Source organism: Sceloporus undulatus, chromosome 3, assembly GCF_019175285.1.
Source record: "Sceloporus undulatus isolate JIND9_A2432 ecotype Alabama chromosome 3, SceUnd_v1.1, whole genome shotgun sequence".
NCBI classification, from domain to species: Eukaryota; Metazoa; Chordata; class Lepidosauria; order Squamata; family Phrynosomatidae; genus Sceloporus; species Sceloporus undulatus.
The window spans coordinates 163,800,975-163,820,386 of NC_056524.1; the positions used below are offsets into that span (position 1 = coordinate 163,800,975).

The 19,412-nt window shown below is 38.6% G+C and overlaps 1 protein-coding gene and 1 pseudogene across 4 annotated transcripts in view; one reads left to right on the forward strand and one right to left on the reverse strand.

The window, feature by feature from the left end:
• PHYHIPL (phytanoyl-CoA 2-hydroxylase interacting protein like) overlaps window positions 1–19,412 on the forward strand; it is a 119,876-nt gene that overhangs the window by 22,798 nt on the left and 77,666 nt on the right. The window contains exon 1 of one of the 4 annotated variants that reach the window (XM_042458058.1): window positions 13,357–13,375. The exons of the other annotated variants lie outside the window; for them this stretch is intronic. The gene's annotated coding sequence lies outside the window, so the exon portion shown is untranslated. Of the gene's footprint in view, window positions 1–13,356; window positions 13,376–19,412 lie in introns of those variants that run through there. 4 annotated transcript variants of the gene reach the window in all.
• Window positions 5,023–5,119, reverse strand: LOC121927478 (annotated as a pseudogene).

A 19,412-nucleotide genomic window follows, 5' to 3' on the forward strand; every position in this document is an offset into this window, starting at 1 on the left:
GTATGGAGTAAATATGCATAGTTTTGTTACTGGAACAAAGTGCGATGAGGCACCTTTGCTCCTTATTTTAAATTCTCTGCATGTCTTATCCCAATATATTTGCTAGGAACTAATTTTGAAATAAATATCTTATAGACCTATACTGCAAGAGTATGACATTCTCCCAGCCACTATTTGGAAGCTGGTTCATACATTAGACCTTGGAAGTTAACTGGAGAAAAAAATGTAGCAGAGTTTGGATAAGTTACATATTTTGTTGGATCACAATTCCCCAAGTCTCCCCGCTGGTAGCTACGCTGGGTAGAAGATGCTGGCTGGAGGATTCTGAGAGTTGTAGTCCAAAAAAGAAAAACAAACTTGTCCAAGCTCTAAAGATGCTGAAGTCTAGCACAGAACCTCATTATTTTTGACTCTCTAGAGTAGATCAAGTTCACTAGTTGTGAAGGGGCTCTTTGCCTCTTGCTTCCCGAGTCTCTAAAACTGTAGAGGCACAGGTGTTTTTGTTTTTCCATATAGCCATTTATGAACATCGTGGAACTTACTCATGGGTAAGCATAAATAAATAACAACCGTAAATAAGTATATAAGCAACTTTTCATCAAAAAGTATGAAATGTTTTGGACAGCAAGTTGTACAAGCTGTGAAGAACTCTTGCTGTCTCAGCCAGTATCCTCAAAACTGTCGGTAGTTGTAAACAGCAAAAAACCAAGTAGACTGAACAGCAGTGAAATCTTTCTCAGCAACCCATTTCCCACTGGAATCCTTCCCTTGCTAGAAGCTGTGTATAACTTCCCATATATAGCATTTACAATGCACTTTGCAAATATCTGTACACATTGCATTTTGTAAACATCCATGCTGCAAATGAGCTTATCAATATTAATGATTTTCTGGGCAAAGAGAAATAATTATCTGAAGTTCATTTTGCAGACAACTCGTTTTCTGGTCTTTAATGTGTTAGTTTCCATTTTTTAATGTGAAAGATCATCATTATATTTATGGACTTTGCTAGCTTGTGATGTGAACAGTAAACAGTGGGTAGGATTTGCCAAGTGATGGCACAAAACTGTACCTGGATATCCTAATCCTTTGTTATTTTAGAGTTGAACTCGTTCCGTTTCCCCAGACGCTTGGCTGTTACATAATGTTAGATTATATAAGTGAGACAAGTTTAATTTATATAATCATCAGCCCTGTAATGTGGTGCTTACAGTTGGCAGATCTTTGTCAAATGCCCAGGGCTAGAAATTTTCTGTGACTGGTAGAAACCGATTGTTGGCTTATGATTCGTTATTAATATTGATGAGAAATGCAGAACTTGGTCTAAGGTCACTTATTCATTTCCAGAAATAGAACTGAAGTATTCTTTTTTAAAAAGTGATCATTAGAATGCAAGCTATCTAAATAATAAATGACAGTAGCCATGACAGGGAAAAGAAAAATCTCCAAAAAAATGCTTATATTTAATATAATTATTAATTATATATATATATATATATATATATATATATATATATATATAATGTGATAATACCTTTATTGGACCAACATCACACAAATGTTGTGTACTCTTTGAGTTCTTCAGAACTCTTCATCAAGCCATGCGGTAGAACAAAAGAAGAAGGCTGAGAGGAAACCAATTGGAAGCAGTGTTGAGAAAGGTCTAGCCCTCCAGATGTTAAAATATAACTCCCAAGTTCCCTCATTATTGGATAGGTGGTCTAGGACAGCTGGGAGCTCCAATCCAACAACAGCTGGTGGACTATAAAGTTCTCATCTTTGAATTATAATAGCCTTTAGAACTGAAGGGCAGGGTATAAATACCATAAATAATAATAATAATAATAATAATAATAATAATAATAATAATAATAATAAATTGGGAAAGGCTATTGTTGAAAATTTAGTGCACATGGCTCAGGTATAACAATTTGTATGATTCTTTCTTGTGGTAAGATAGACCTATTTTATTTTACAGCAGGAATGGGAATTGTGTAGCCCTCCAGATGCTGTTGGACTGCAGTACCCATCACCTATAGTGGCAGAGTCAATGGTGAGGGAAGTGCTGTGAAATAACATCCGGAGGGCACAAAATTCCCACCCTTGCTTACAGAATAAGGAAAAAAAACGTGTCAGTATGTTCATTTGTTCTTATTAACTGCCTTTGAGTTGACTTGAACTAATAGTGTCCCTGTGAAGGAGACACCTCCAAGCCCCCTGTCCTCAACTGCTCTGCTCAGGTCCTGCAGTCCACCATGGCTTCCCTGATTGATCTATTCATCTGGTATGCGGTCTTTCTCTGCTTCTCCCACACTCCACCTTCCCTAGCATTATTGCCTTTTCTAATGAATCATGCCTTCTCATGATGTGTCCGAACTATGACAGTCTCAGTTTAGTCCCTTTGGCTTCTAGGGAGAGTTCAGGGCTGATCTGTTGTAGGACCTATATATTTTCCTCTTCACTGTCTACAGTATCCTCAGCAATCTTCTCCAGCATCACATCTCAAATGAGTTGATTTTCTTCCTATCAGCTTTCTTCACTGTCCATCTCTCAAATCAGTACATGGCTTGGATTACCCTAATTTTAGTGCTTATTTTTATATCTTTGAACTTTAGGATCTTGTCTAGTTCTTTCATAGCTTCCCTTCCCTGTACTAGTCTTCTTTGAATTTCTTGATTGTGACCACTGTTCTGATCAATTTTTGATCCAAGATATGAGAAATTCTTTACTATTTCGATTTCCTTGTCATCTAGCTTGAATTTATGTAAATCCTCTGTGGCCATTATTTTTCTTTTCCTAAAGTTCAACATTAAGCCTTCCTCTTTGACTTTCTTCAGCAATTTGTTGTTTTATGCTAGTAGTATTGTGGGGTTTTTGTTTTGTTTTTTGCATATTTTAGATTGTTGATATTACTCCCTCCAGTCTTCACTCTTCCTTCTTCCAAGTCTTAACTTGCTTTGTGTGTGATGTTTTTCGTATACAAATTGAACAGATAAGGAAACAGAATGCAGACTTATCTGAGCCCCCTTTCGGACTGGGAACTATTCTGTTTCTCAATATTCTGTTTTAACAGTAGTCTCCTGTCCTGAATGCAAGTGCTGCATCAGGATAGTTAATTGTTATGGTATACTCATTTGTTTAAGAATATGCCATAGTTGTTTTTGTGATCTATGTAGTCAAAGGCTTTGCTGTAGTCTATAAAGCACATGCCGATTTTCCTCTGGAATTGCATGTTTTTTTTTTTTTTTGGTATTTATTGTATGCCAAATATATTTTACTCATTTTTATTTATTTATTTCATTTGTATGCCGCCTTTTTCCCAGAAGGGACCCATTTGCAGTTTTCTATATGAAGCAAGATTAGACTTGGTGGAAAGCAACATTAGATTTGGGAGGAATAGATTCTATGCAAAGCAAGATTAGATTTGGAGGAAAGAGATGTGAAAAATGGAGGGACATCAACAGTTTAAGATATGAAGCTGACACCATACAACTAGCAGACAATATCAAAGACCTGGAACAATTGCTTATTGAGGAAAGTCAAGGAGGAAAGCAATAAAACAGTTACTAAAACAGGATGTCTTGAAGATGTCTCATCCATAAGGTCTCTATAAGTCACGGATGATTTGAAGGCAGTTAACACACACATCTTTTGCTAGCCTTTCTTCTTTCTGCCCCATATTATGCTATTTCTCATGATCTTTCATTTTGGCTTGAGTTTTGTTTCAATGGGAAATTTAGGCATGGTCAGGTCACTGAAATTAATGGGATCTAACAGCACTTAACATCTGGCTTGATCATGCCCAGGTTGGTTATAATTCAGTTTTTCTTTTATCCAGTGGTAATATGTAGTTTTTTGGTAGCATAATAGAATTAAGTGGTATTTTACTACATAGAGAAGTTACCTCCAGTACCTACCTTTAGAAATCAATTTCAAGCTCTTGAAAAGAAGTAGATAATGTTGGTTTCACACATTCAGTGAACAAAGCTCACTGTTAAATAATTCGGTCTAATTGATACTTTTCACATATTAATGGCTAGGCACCTGTAATTTATCGAACTGTGGCTCAAAACCCTTTACAGTGGCAAATTATGTGTTCTTTTGCATGTTGCAGCATACATGGTTTTGCCATCACACTAAAGAGCTAACAGGTCAATTAACTTTTTTTCCCCTGGCTCTTTGAAGAAACTTGTTTGAATTTTACTTCTGTTCAGTTCTGAGTGCTTTCACTTGGAAATTGACCTCCAGATTTGCACTAATAAGGGAAATAAAGTACCTGGGGCAGAAGGGCCCTGTATGGTACAATGTTCTAGCACTGTCCACATGTTACTGTGCCATAATGTATTCACCACACAGTAGAACGTGTGGGTTTCTTTACTTCCTCCTGCATGAGTCTGTGCGTGATTCTTTAGTTTTAAAAGAATGCTTCCATAGCCAATTAGTGCTGCTAATGGATGGAAGGTTTTGTTTTAAGTCAATTAGTAGCCTCGCTTTAACAGATTATTTAATTTAACAGGAAATTATATTGATCGAGGTGATGTTTTGAGACTGTTTAATGGAGATAAAAGTTTTCCGTGATTAAATAACTGTAAATCCTTTACATTGGGGAAAAATAACAGTAAACCCATTTAGTGTATCCAGGGAGGCACACGTAGATTGTTTACAGCTGTGCTCTCAGCACTGCATACTGGTCTACAGGGACAGCACCAATTAAAAATCTTAGTAATTATAGCTTAAGTAAGATTTAGAGTTTACTCAAAAGCATATCAGTAGCTCCTCAAGGAAAAGCTCACTAGTGCAAGACACCTACTAGGCTCATTTGGTGGGAAGAAGGGAAAGGGCCTTCTTGGTAGCTGCTCCCAGACCTGTGAAACCTCATCTCTGGGGGATGGCTTCCTCCTTGCTCTTTCCCCTCCAGGTAAAGAACTTTCTATGCTGCCAAGTTTTTATGAATTGACTATGAGGGTTTTTTAATGATATGATGTTTTGTTAACTTCTTATATTCAGTTTTTAATTAACTCTACAAGATTTTAATACTATAGATTTTTTGCAAAGGCCACTAGGACCTCTTCCATCCTTGTCAAGGGGAGTACCAACCTTCTCCCTTTTCATACAACACAATACTATAGATTTTATATATATATAAAATGTGTGTTTATTAATGTTTTTGTATATTTTTATTCTCTACTGGTTTTAATAATTTGCAAGCTGCCTTGAGTCCCCCACCTTGAGGAAAAGGTAGGATATAAATGAATAAAAGGAAATTAATAACAACAATAATAGAGTGGATAGATGTAATGCACATCACAGGCCTGGTGATGGTGAAAATGAACTGTAACAAACAAGACCTTTGCAATAAATCTGATGCAAGGGTGGGGAAAATATTCCAAAAAATGGTTTTTAAAAAAGTGTATTTTTTGAGTGTCAGGAAACCCTGATGAGAAGAATACTGAACTGTGAAAAATCTTTGCAGTTCAGAACTTTTTATGTGCAAAATTCACACATGGGTTTTACTGAGGGGTGTTTTGCACATGAAACGGAACTTCCCCAGAATGCATTTTCCCATAAAGTGCTTTTTCTTGTGTTTTCTGCACGCACGCACGCACGCACGCACACACACACGCACACACACATGTGCACATCAGAGTGAGTCCCAAACTACAGCATTTTCTGCACAGTAAGCAGAAAATTCTGTTCCCTGTGAATAAAATTCTTATTTCTGTGCAAGAAAACTTTGTACGACATTTGTGCAGAATAAGTCCTGAACTGTGAATAATGTTCAGGAACTGTGCAGCTTTTGAAAGCATTTGCACAGCAGGGAGGGGAAAAATGCTAAAATGACATGTTGCTTCCCTCAAAGACAAAATTAGCAAAGAATTACATCTCTACTGTCATGTTATGAAACAGTCTTCCTGAAGTGGTGTTTACAGCAACAGCAACTCTCCTGGGTCTACGGAACAATATCCCTGAAGAGGTCTGGAGAATTTCCTTTCTTACAGTCTCCTAGTCAGGGTGTAAAATCTTTTTTAGGAGGATTTTGACATCTTGATGACATTATTGGATTTTTCTTCTGCTCCTATGCATGGTACAGTTCTTTTTATTTTATTAGATGCATTAGTATACACACACACACACGTGTGTGCACGCGCACATGTATGTGTATGCATGCACACAGACACATTATTTATTATTATTTAGAATATTTATACCCTGCTCTTCAGCCACAAAGGCTCTCAGAGTGCCTTACAAAATGGTGAATTAGACGGTTCCCTGCCCTTAGGCTTACAGTCTAAAAAGACATGACACAAAAGGAGAAGGGAATGGCACTACACTCTTATAGTGCTGCTATTCCACTTTTCCTGCTCTGGCTGCCTCCTGTTCCATTCTGGGTTTTGTAGTTCAGTGAGGGCTAAGACCTCTCTGGCTGAGAAGTCTAAATGCCCCTCCCAAAATTGCAAATTCCAGAAAGGTTTACTAAAAGCTTGTGTACTATATTTCAAAGTTCCTCTTGTAGTCCACAGTCAAGGGTGACACTGGATGTCCCGTAAGGTGCATTCTCCCAGAATTCAAGAGATGGGCCTTCATAGGCAGTCATTATTTCTAATAACCAGCGATGGTTGGCTTTCTCACTTGGTGCCTCACAGGAGCAAAATGAAGTTCCTATCATGCTCGCTGGGTAGCGTTGCCAACAAGCCTCGAAGATATTCCCTGGAATGTTTTACCAAAATCCAAAATCCCCAGAAAGAAATTAATTATATTCCCCAGATTCCAGGGAATTCCCTGGAAATTGGCAACGCTGCCACTGGGCCTCCATGATGCAAAAGAGGACTTTACAGTGGAGAAGGAAGGAGATTGTGGGAGGGCATATTGAGAAACCCTTCTTCACCAGATACTAGGGCCCAGGCAAGATTTTGAAAGAGGAATTGTATTCTGAAGTGTTGGTGCCTTTTTTTTAAAAAAAGTTCTGTTTGTGAAAGACGCTGGACCAAAATAATATAGTTGACCCTTCACATTTATGGCTTTGGCTTTTGCAGATTATTCACTGATTTGATTAATATACTCTCTCTGGGGATCTGATCTGTAGATTCTCTGATGTAACTCTGTGGTCAGTTTCAAAGTTGATGACAGAGTCATGCTGGGAGACCAAAGAGACATAGCCAGGATTTTGGGAAGGGGGTCCAGACTAAGTGCTACCATTATAATGGGGCTTGGTCATGGTGGCACATGCCATTCATTGTATCTAATGGAAGGGGGGTCTGGACCCAACGGGGGTCCAGACCCAACGGACCCTCCCTTGGCTACGTCCCTGATGATCTAGAGATTCCTAGAGAGTACAGTTCTCAAGGCATTAGTAGATCCTCCAGAGCAATTCTATTGTCAACTTCCAGCAGAAGGAACCTAGGGATTCCTAGAGAGGTGTTCTTTCAGCTTAAAACTGTGTTTTTTTTAATTAGCAGTTTTCCCACTTTCACAGGAGTCCTGAGCCACTAACCCAGCAAATGTGGAGGGCCCACTGTACTTCTTGATGCCACTAGCCACCTAGTGATGGTGTTTGTGGACTCTGGCTCTTAGTTTATTACTTGGCTGCAGTGTAACAAGGGGACATTTCTATAGGAAATAATGTCTAGTAGGACAGTGATTACATTACAATTGGTCAGGAACTCTGGAGTTGAAGTCTGAAACACCTGGATATCTAATTCTTATCTGAAAGAAAAATTATATATTGTTTCTAATAAAGATGAACCCCACAGCAGAAATGCTTAATTACTTTTGTTTAAAATGGATTGCTCATTTACCTTCAATTTAGGAGTAGAAGACTGGGTGTGAATTTGAAAACCTTTAATGTATTCCCAGAGAAGTGTATCTCCTGTGCAAGGGTAATGAATAAGCATCTCTGCAGCAAATCAAAGGCAGGGGAATTAAGGTAATGTTTTTTCTATAGTTCTTTCAGTAATAAACCTCCCCAGCAGTGACCATCATTTGGATGCAGATGCAGGAAGCTCTAAAAAAGGCTTTGTTCTTGGAAATGGCAAAATACAAAAACATGGTTATTAAAAATTGACTGGAAATTTAACTTGTGGCTAGTATTCAGTCCTGAACTTATTGTAAGAGAGAGGATTCATAGAAAGAAGCACAGCAAGTTATTTGTGCAGATGCATGTTATGTTGTTAGCATGCTCTCCACAATATTGTAATGTCGTCCATGGTGGATTTATTGGATTTTTACCCACACCAAGGGTATAAACACAATCTTGGTGTTCTGTCTACATGGTTGCTATCTACAGTTTCTTTTTCTTTTTTAAAACAATCTTTATTTTATTAATACAGTAAAAAACATTACTACATAACAACAGACAAACACAGTGCTATAAGACAATGACATCATAAATATACAACAATAAACAATAACACAATAGAAAAAAACAGAGAACAGTAACACACAAAACTAAAAAATTGACTTCCTTGTGTTGGACTTCCTTCCAGATTATATAAAAGAATATAAAAGAAACACTTTCTAAATAGCTGTTACACTATATCACCTAATACTATATAGGTGATATATATATCCTGCCCCTCTACAAAATGCAAACATTAAAATATACATTCCCAAACAGTCATTCCCACCCCCCTTAAAAACAATTAAACAGATTAAAATTAAAACATACTTAAAATTCACAAATAACACTAAATAGTGGCTATAGCGGGTCGGGTCAGAAGCTGGATTTCCTTTCATTTGGTGGCCACGGGTTTATTCAGGAAAGGCCTGCCGGAAGAGATCTGTCATAACAGCTTTCTTGAAGCTGTTTAGGTAGTAATATGAAGGAGCTCATCTGGCAGGCCGTTCCATAATCTGGGAGCGATAGCTGAAAAGGTCCTCTGGGCGGTCATAGAGAATCTCATTTTTAGAGGCTGTAACAGATTCCTCCCAGAGGACTTGAGATCATGGTGAAGATTATATGGAAGGAGATGGTCCCGAAGATAGGTCCGATCTAAGCCATTTAGAGCTTTATAGGTAATAACCAACATCTTGTACTGAGCCCGGAAACCTATATCTTCCTCATCCTATAAAATCTCATAATCAACAAAAACCAAAAGTTCACTCTAGTCCAAATAAAGACATAAGAAGGAAATATGAAACGATATTATTATATATGGTTACGGCTGCTAGAATGTTAATTGCAGCAAAGTGGAAGAGTGAGAATTGCCCGGAAATAAAAGAATGGCTCTTTAAAATGTACAAATGTATGGAAATGGATAAATTAACCAAATTATTGCGAAGATATACATTGGATGCATTTCAGAAAGAATGAGATCTGTTTACAGGTGAATATCACCATTAGTGATGCCTCTTGTTATCTATCCAACGTTTACTTACTATATTCTTGAGTTCTTGGGTTATTGTGTGAGTGTATGCTTGTCTGAAGTGTGTATGAGTAATAAACAGTATTCAGTTTTCATAAAACATGTCTCTGTTGACCTATTATTACCTTGGCTACCTTCATAAACACAGGGTTAGTGACTGCTCCTCTCTTTGAGCTAATGATAAATTCCCCAGACCAAGGCCTCCTTCTTACACCACTGCCCCTTAGATTATGGTTCTCAAGATACGTAAATGCACTGGGACATACATTGGAGTTCCAAACAGATGCTTACAAACATAAACACACACACACTTATAAATTAAATGTGTGAAGTGGCCCTTATTCGGACTATATTGATATATTGAATGTAAATATTGAAAAATGTGTGACAATCTATGAAAGCTCAAGCAAAATAAAATACAGGGTGATTCAAAAAGTATGGTGCAAAAGTAAAGCTATGGGCCTTTGGTTTTGCACCATTCCCCTTATATTGTTTTTTAACATGCCACAGGGCTTTTTGTTGCTTCTTCTGCAACAGACTGGCACAGACTCTCCAGAAAAATATAAATATCCATGTACCTGATGAGAAAAACAGAGAAAACTGTTATGTATTGCTGTTAATGCTAATCTTTGTATACTTAGTTATCTTGTACTAACTTTAGAAGAGTACTGCCATTGGCATTTTCCTCATTTATATAATATTATGACCAAGATCCTGTACATTTTTAGCATAGTGTGAATATATGCCAGTCTAGTTATATCGGATCCCATAGTTATATTGGATCCCAGTGGTTGCTAAGGCTGCACAGGTGTCAATTAGCCTTGTCAAAAGTGTGTGAGAGTGACAGAAAGAGAGCTGTGCAAAATTGGCTCCTGCTCAGTTTCTGTAGATTCATACCTATGACCTCCCAGATTGAGTCTATCCATCTGGCGTCTGGTCTTCCTCTCTTTCTATTGCCCTCCACCTTTTCTGGCATTATTGCCTTTTCTAATGAATCTTGCCTTCTCATGATGGGGCCACGGTATGACAGCTTCAGTTTGGTCATATTGGCTTCCAGGGAGAGTTCAGGCTCGATCTGTTCAAGGATCCATTTGTTTGTCTTATTGGATGCCACAGCATCCTCAGCACTTTTCTCCAGCTCCACATCTCAAATATCTGATTACAATTCCGTATTGTAGAAATGTCTGTGTGCTATTCCCTGCTAGAAAGATACAACTGTATTTTCAAGTATATAAAAATTCAGCCGTGACACAGCAAACACTGCAATCGGTTTGAGATAGTGTTGCCTGCATTTCCTTTGTCAGTTATGCAACTGGAGGCCTTACTCGAGGAGGATTGTTTTCATCAGCTAGTGTGTTATTAAACCTAGCCAACGGTAGCATTATTTCTTTTTTGAGCAGGCAAGGAGAAGTGCTACCTTGCACAAGGGATAATCCCTATGGAAGGGTTTCTTCCAAAAATGGCAGATGAAGGTTATTTAAAAGGTGAGTATGAGAGTACAAAATGTTTCAGGGAGGATCTACACCAGGCACTGTCTTAAAGGCGGCCAGAACTAGTGTAGGCTTCCATCACTTGAGACCAACACTAAGACAGCCTGCCAGACGTATAATAATGTGCCAGGGGCTGGATTCACTGTCCTGATTTTCTGCCTTCCTGGGATTACTAAAGCAGTGAGATGAGATCTTTAAAACGCCTTCAGGGAGCTAAAACCATAGTTGATAAGATCAATTTGGTACCTACAGGGTATGCACATTTGCACTAGCATGGCTTTGGTGCTCACAGCAAGCAGATATTATACTCTTTGCTGGGGTAAAAAACAAAGAAACAACAACAACAACCCTATTTTTGAGACACGAAATACAACAAGATAAATAAATACTAGGAATCAGTACTGAGAGGTGGAATGGGAGACAGATCTCCCTAGGAAAGCTGCTGCACCTGGAAAAACACTCTTGTCCCCAAGTTGTTGCACATAGGTAAATCTCATTAAAATCCATGGGATTTACCTGTGAAAAACTGTCTGCAGAATGGTAATCCTGAATGTCAATTAAGGACCTGAATTTAATTAAAGCAGGCTATTAACTTCTGGAATGTAAATCTGCAGAGCATAGTAGCAAATAGATTTCTCCAGTGTGACTGTTGACCACAAGGGAAAACGTCTCTGATAAGAAAAATTAAAAATTCTCATCTTGTATATGTTGGTTCACTTTAAATTGGTATAGGTTGATGCACTATTCATGTTGGAGCACAAGAAACTATCTCATACAGAGCCATACCATTGGTTCTGCTGCCTCGGTATTGTCAACTCTGACTGACAGTAATAGCTCCTCAGAGTTCCAGGCAAAATTCTTTCCTAGTCCTCTGTTGAGATTGTTGATACTCATTGGTGCTCTCCCATTCAGATACTGACCACACACAACCTTGCTTAGCTTCCCAAATACCTGTGCAAAACTGAATTGGATGTCATATGAATATTATTCACAGATACCATAAATATAGTGGTGCCTCGGGTTACGAAATTAATTCGTTCCTCCATTCCTTTCGTAACCCGAAAATTTCGTAACCCGAAACACTTTTCCGTTAGCACTGGAAAGCCTAAAGCTGCACTTTGCAGCATTTGAATTTCGCGCCGAAATGAATTTCGTAACCCGAAAAATATTTCGTAACCCGAAACAGTTTTTGCCAATCCAACTTTTTCGTATCCCGGAAATTTCGTAACCCGATCATTTCGTATCCCGAGGCACCACTGTATGAGCATTACTGAAATTGCTGGTTGCTGCTTGGATGTAACATGTTAATAATATAGGGGAATAAGGGGAACAAAGTAAATTAAGCCGATAGCTTAATTTATAGTTAAAAATACTACTTGGTGGTTTGTTTGGCTGGGTGAGTATTTTGTTTCAGTTTGTCTTTCATAAGAATTTCATATGAGTCTTCAAATTTCTTCATATTTGCCACAGAAAGAACTTGACTTTAAAAAAATCAAATGGATTTGTCCATGTAGACCCGGAGCTTTGAGTACTTAATTCTTAAGTTTGCCTTTGAATTCTGTATATTCAGCCACGTTGGTACTGATCTCAGGTTGCCACTGTTTCATGAGAGATGATCCTCATCTTTATTTGGCAGGCAGAGACAAATTGTTCTCTTGGTGTTGGGAATGGCTGTGCCTATTGAATATGGCCAGTGCGGGTGGGTAAAAAATAATTTTATTGCATTTTTTATTAACTTGCCAAAATTTGAAAATGTGTCCCTGCTAAAAATAGAAGAATGGCCAGAATTCTCTATTGCAGTCTATGGGCCTGAACAGACAGGCCAAAATAAAGCTGTTTCGGGTCACTTTGGAGGTATGCTGTTTAAATGATGCATGCGTCCTAAGAGGCCAGAAGGTGCGCCAAAGCCACACTCCAGACCTAAGGACTGGAGCGCAGCTTTGGCACAGCTTCTGGCCTCTTAAGATGTGTGTGTCATTTAAACAGCATACCTCAAAAGTGACCTGAAGCAGCTTTATTTTGGCCTGTCTGTACGGGCCCTATGTTGCTTAATTTTATGAATACTATGTAACAGAGGCACAAAGGAACCCTGTTAGTGAATTGCAAAGATGTGTAATGGGACACCATCAAGCGTGTCCTAACATGCATCAGCACTCCCTAGTCAGTGTCCCTATGTTCACTGGTAGAGGTCAATGTGTACTGGTTGCAATACACATTAGTCTCTATTGTACATCATTTCCCATTTTTTTGTGCATTAGTCCTGTCGTGCATTGGTCCTAATGCACAATGCTCACTTTTTTGGCTCCCCTATGTAATAACATAGCAGTTACTAACGTATTAGTCCCTTGCTGAATACAGATGTTGCAAAACTGCTAAATTCTATTTCCTGCAGATATAAGTCCACTTTTGAAGATGGAAGTATCCACGTGAATTCAAGGCCAGCCAATATCAAGTTTAAAAAGAAATGGAATGTGGTTGAAAGAAACACTGACAGATTTTCAAATCTGGAGTGTTTAGACATTTGTGAGTAATTTCCATTGTTCATTTTTGTGTTGTACAATGATTTCTCTTAGAATTTGGGTTGGTATGTTAAGCTACTCTGAACAGCTGCTGACTGGAATAATGGCCTTAACATCTATAAATAAATGTGTAGTGCTAATAGCTTTAATGTTCCTACTAGAATCCTTCAGCGTTCGCTACTACAGCTCTCAGAGTCAGATGATTTAAAGTAATGAAGAGTAAGCAGCAAAAGAAAATGTTCATAAAATCAGAGAACCATGAGGCATATTTGATGAGATCTGGTATAGTTCTCAAATGTATTTGATATTTGTAATAGCTCAGTCATCAGCACTCTTAAGTGCTGCAATGAAAGAATTCTGGGGATAGCAGAGTGACGTTATCAAACTGTTTTGCCTGCAAAATAGATATACCAAGTGATGTTAAGACAGTGCCAGTTCTCTCCCCATGCCATAAGGGACAACAAACTACTGGCACTTCAGATTATCTTGAACTGCAACTCCCAGAAGCTCCAGCCATCATGGCTAATGATAAGGGGCTATGGGAAATGTAGTTTAAAGCATCTACAGGGCAGAAGGTTCCCCAAAACTTCCTTTGTTGAATTTGAAAAATAACTATCAGGACTTTTAAAAAGTTATATACTAAGTTTGCAAAAACGCTCTGGTGGTCTCCCAACGAGATTATTGTAACCTCTTTCTGGCAAGGCTTCCTCTCTCTCACCTCTGTCCTTTAATTTCTGTCCAGCATTCAGCTGCATGAATTATTACATCCACTCGCCACTTTGACCATGTTTCTCCTCGGTGATCATCCCTTCACTGGCTCCCCTTCCGTATTCAGTTTAAGCTTCTGTTGTTTACTTTTTAAGCCCTGCATGGGGTGGCCCCTCCTTATTTATCAGACCATCTTTCTCCTCACCTTCCCACTCGTACCCTCCGTTCTGGTAGTCAAGGTCTGCTGTCCCAGCCTAGGATCTTCACTGCCCTGTCCCGGATTCATCCCTTTTCACTTGCTGCCCCTCACTCCTGGAACCTTCCTGCCCCACGAACATGGCTCATCAGGTCTTTGACCAGTTTTAAATCTGAGTTGAAGACTATTCTGTTCAGGGAAGCATTCCCAGGCACTGTGTGATTATCTATCTGATATTTGATTTGATGTTTTTAATTGTTACCTGCTTATTTTATCTCGTTCTATCCTGTATTATTATCTATTGTTTTATATGTATTTTGTAGCATGTACGCCGTTGACAGGTTTCATTTTTATCGATTTTATTATTTGTATGTACAGCGCTGTGCAAATCTACAGAACTATATAAACAATAATAATGGTTGGAAAAAACTGATGTTGTCTTGTAAAATGTAACATGAATATATTTGCAAGGGAGAAAGGAAAGGTAACATGCTTCAAAAAGTAAAGCATAACTTCAGTATCCAGAGAAATTGCACTGAAATAGTAGTGCAGGAAGTGTAGTCTCCAGGTGTTATTAAACTACATCTCCCATTATACTTGAACATGCTGACTAGAGGGTCACATGTTCCCCATCCTTGCTCTGTAAGGACAGTTTAAATGTGGGATATTGGCTTGTTCTTTCCAATTTCCTTCCCCTTTCCTCTAATATAATGAATCACTGCCACTGCTTAAATTAAATTCTCTCCCAGTCCCTTTGCTTTCTACTTTTGCCTACACATATTCTATTTCTATTGCTTCACTCATTTATTACCTTTCCCTACATTCTCCATTGAGTCACTGTCTGTGTTCTCAGGCCATAGCTCGTACCTGCATCTTGTCCATGACTCATGTTTCATTTCCTCACTGCCTCTTTTAATTTTTCCTCCAATTACTATTATTCTTCCTTTCTCCCCCAATTTGGTTTATTATTCAAAATCATGGGAGAGAAAGAAAGGACAAGAGATAAAAGGGAAGGTGTTGGAGTCCCTTCTCTACCATCCTGAGGTTGGAATCAACCATGAAAATGGAAATGTGGAGTGCAGAGCTGACCCTACTACTACTTTGGCTTTACGGGTCCAGATATTTGGCCAGATGTTGTGGTCATTGTCACTACAGACTGGCTTGATTTCCAAGATGGGAAATGCTGAGCCTCAGTGAAACAAAGACATTTCAAAGTGTCTCTTTGCATATCTGATTTCAAAAACAATCACCACAAAATCTGACTGAATTTCCCCCCATCCCCTTATTTTTTAAAACCATTCAACCTCAAAAAGCATTCAGGAGAAGCCCAAAGCAAACCATGTGTGTGATATTTTAATGATCCTAACAAAAGTAGAACCAAGAGTTACGCATTGGTTTAGGTGTGTTGCAACTCCTTCACTAACTGGGAGGTGGTGGTGGTAGCAGTGCTGGGTAACACTATATAAATATTTTTGGAGGTTACCTTTAGCAAAGGGCTGAGTTGGTGGCATCGAATAAAACCCCAAACTCCAGTACAGTTTAATACAGTGGGCCCTTGGTATCTGCTGGGACTTTGATACCAAAATCTGTGGATGCTCAAGTCCCATTGTATACAGTGGTGTAGTACAATAGTGTCCCTTATATAAAATGGCTAAATCAAGGTTTGCTTTTGGGATATATATCCCAAAAGCAAACCTTGATTTTGCCATTTTATATAAGGAACACTATTGTACTACACCATATTGTGAAGCCATGGATGGTTGAAGCCATGGATGGTTGAATCAATGGGTACAGAATCTGTGGATGTGGAGGGCCGACTGTAGTACATATTGCTATTGTAATGGCAGTACAATTATGCTTTAGCATGGTTAGAAATGGTTGTGTCTGTATGCTTTTCAATAGCTTGATTCCTTCCTTGGTGACATTCAATGGCTGGTGGCTACTCATTGTTGAGCACTCCCTACTTGCTTAGGAAGGAAGGAAACAATTTGCTGGTTATTGTAATGTAGTACTGAGGGAAGAAATGAAACATACCTGAGTTTTGCAGATCATCTGTCAAGAAGCACTCTTGGTTTCTAGAAAATGACATTCCTTTAAGGTCAAGCAATATCTCTGGAGGTTTTATCTGCTTCGCGTCGGATATTTTAAAATAAATATATAGCAAAACTGCTGTAAATCTCTCATATTGTGTCTTCAAAAGGAAAGTGACACCGAAAGGCTGCTCCAGAAACTTTGCACCGCTAGGGGACATGAATGGGGAAACAATATTTTCATCTGAAAGCTACGTGGTTGTTTTTCACAAAAAGGCAAAATGAAATCGTCATTAAAAACAGTAGCAGCAGCAAGCACTCACCACAGTCTGGTTGTGGTCCTAAGGGAAAAGCTGCTGGCAAAAGGTGCCAAATGTGTTTATTGGAAAGTGATTTGCTATTTGCTGGGAAATGGACCGAGACCAATTCATTTCAGAGGCACCCACTGGACAGCTGGTAGCCACTTCCATGAGTAAGTGTAGAGCCCTGACCAGCATTTAAACCAGCAACCGAGAGATGAAAATCTCAATATCTTCTTGTTACCGTACTAAGCCATGTAGCACTATAGCATTGGTCATCTTTAATCTGTATTTATTGGCTTTTAATCGGGGAGAGCAGAAATATTGTCAGGAGCTCTCTCCTGTGTGTGTGTCTGTCAGATGTCTCAGCTGGAGCTCTCTATCTCTGTTCTTCCATCTTGATTGTTATTCCTAGAATTCTAATGCAGTTTTCTTCCAAAAGCAAATGGCAGCAGCAGTGGCAGGAATAATACATGATTTTTAAAATAAATAAATAAATGACCATGAATTTTCAATAAAAGAACACAAAATTTGTTTCTGCCTCTCTTCACAATGTGTTTCTTGGCCTTCCATTCACATAGTATATTTCAGCCGTACACTGTATTAGGATATGCAAATTACAATCATGCTCATACACTTTGCATATTAATATATAGCGGCCATTTATCATTTTTGGATATGTCCTCCCAAAAGTTGCATTCATGGGCTTAGATTTATTATATCTTGGCTCTTTCTTTTCTTTTTTCCCTCTTTCAAATTATATCAGAACAGAATCATATTACATGCCTACTATGCACTTGACACCCTTCTTGGGTCTAATTTGCAGGTTTGATGCTTTCTTCCACATTTTCCAAGCAACCTTGGAACTGTAGCCTTATGAAGCTGGCAACATCTGACCTGGAACAGCTCTGAACACAGCTGCTCCTTCCCAAGAGCAGTTTGTGAGAGTATGCTCACTACCTGGAATACATTGGCAGGCATTACTCTCATCATCTGCCTGCATTCCTGGGAGCAAATGAATCTCCATTACTTGTGATGGGAATAAGATAATCAAACTCGCTCCTGGTGACCGGTAGCTGGGTTTTCCATTACGAAATACTGTATTTTGACTTGACGTGATCAGAAAGTGCTGTCATTTGTTTGATATTTGAAGACCATTTTACATTTGGAAATAACTGCTTAATATTAGTCACCAAATGATAGTAAAAGAATGGTGCACCTTTGTTCTTTAGAGATATTTTATACTGATTTTTTAATAGGAAAGGGCTTTCTTTTCTCTTACTCCTAGAATTCATTTCCTTCAGTATTCTGATCATTTCCCACTCTTGCTGATTTTAGGAAGGGGATGAAGACGAGAGATCTTTCTCAATCTCATCTTTTAAACTGATTTTATTGTTGCGATGGCTAAAACGGCATTTAATGCTTAATTTTTTTTCCAGCATTCTCTTCAGCACTTCTTTTTTATAGGGAAGGTCAAGATAAAATAATGTAGCATAGTAATGAAATACTGACCAGCCCAACTGGAACCTTAACAGCATTTCTTTTATACTTACTTTTCTTACTTGCCCTTATGCAATCTCGCATAACCTAAACTTCTGCTCTCCATAAACATATTTTCCGTTGCCTCCCAAATACTGTCATACCCAATATTGAACCCCATAGTCACATAGTCCACATTTGGGAAATTTATGACATGGTGTTAAACTCCAGTTTCCACCAGCTCTAACTAGCAAAAAGGTTATGATCCAAGCAGTTTTTAAGCCTCCGGAAGACCAAACATTCCTCATCCCTGCTATAGTCAGTCTGCCTTATTCTCTCACCTCTGCCCAGCTTTCTGTAGAATCTTGTCTCCCCTAAACATAAAATTTGGTCCTCTCAAGATTATCATTTTTTTTTTTAAAAAAATTAAAAATTAAAACATCATCTAAAATGTGTACAGTCCACATCCAAGATTACAGACACTTACACCATCCTACCCAATTTGCTTTGACATACTCACCAATATAAATGGAGGTCTAAAATATGCAAGAGCACTAGTCCTCTAGAAATATGTTTACATTGTATTGTTTTAAAGGATTTTGAAACCATTTGTGCCTAAACTATGCTTTTCTTAAATGAACATGGATAAAAAAATACCATTGGCAGATAGTAAGAATCAACAGAAAAATAATGAAAGTGCTAGATGCCAGTATCATAAAATCGTAAAGTTGGAAGAGAGCGCAAGGGCCATCCAGTCCAACCCCATTCTGTCATGCAAGAAATCTCAATCAAAGCATCCTCGACAGATGGCCATCCAGCCTCTGTTTAAAGACCTCCATGGAAGGAGACTTCACCAATCTCCAGGGGAGTGTGTTCCACATTTGAACAGCTGTTACTGTTAGAAAGTTCCTCCTAATGTTGAGGTGGAATCTCTTTTCCTGGAGCTTGCATCCATTGCTCCTGGCCTCTGGAGCAGCAGAAAACAAGCTTGCTCCCTCCTCAATATGACATCCCTTCAAATATTTAAACAGGGCTATCATATCACCTATTAACCTTCTTTTCTCCAGGCTAAACATCCCCAGCTCCCTAAGTCGTTCCTCATAGGGCATGGTTTCCAGACCCTTCACCATTTTGGTCACCCTCCTTTGGACATGCTCCAGTTTTTCAACATCCTTTTTGAATTGTGGTGCCCAGAACTGGACACAATATTCCAGGTGGGGCCTGACCAGTATTTGTATGTCAAGAGCTGTTTTATTTTTTAAAATCTGTATGATTTTAGTTTGTGTAATTATCTAGCACGTTTCTGAACAAAATATAAAACTTGGGAAG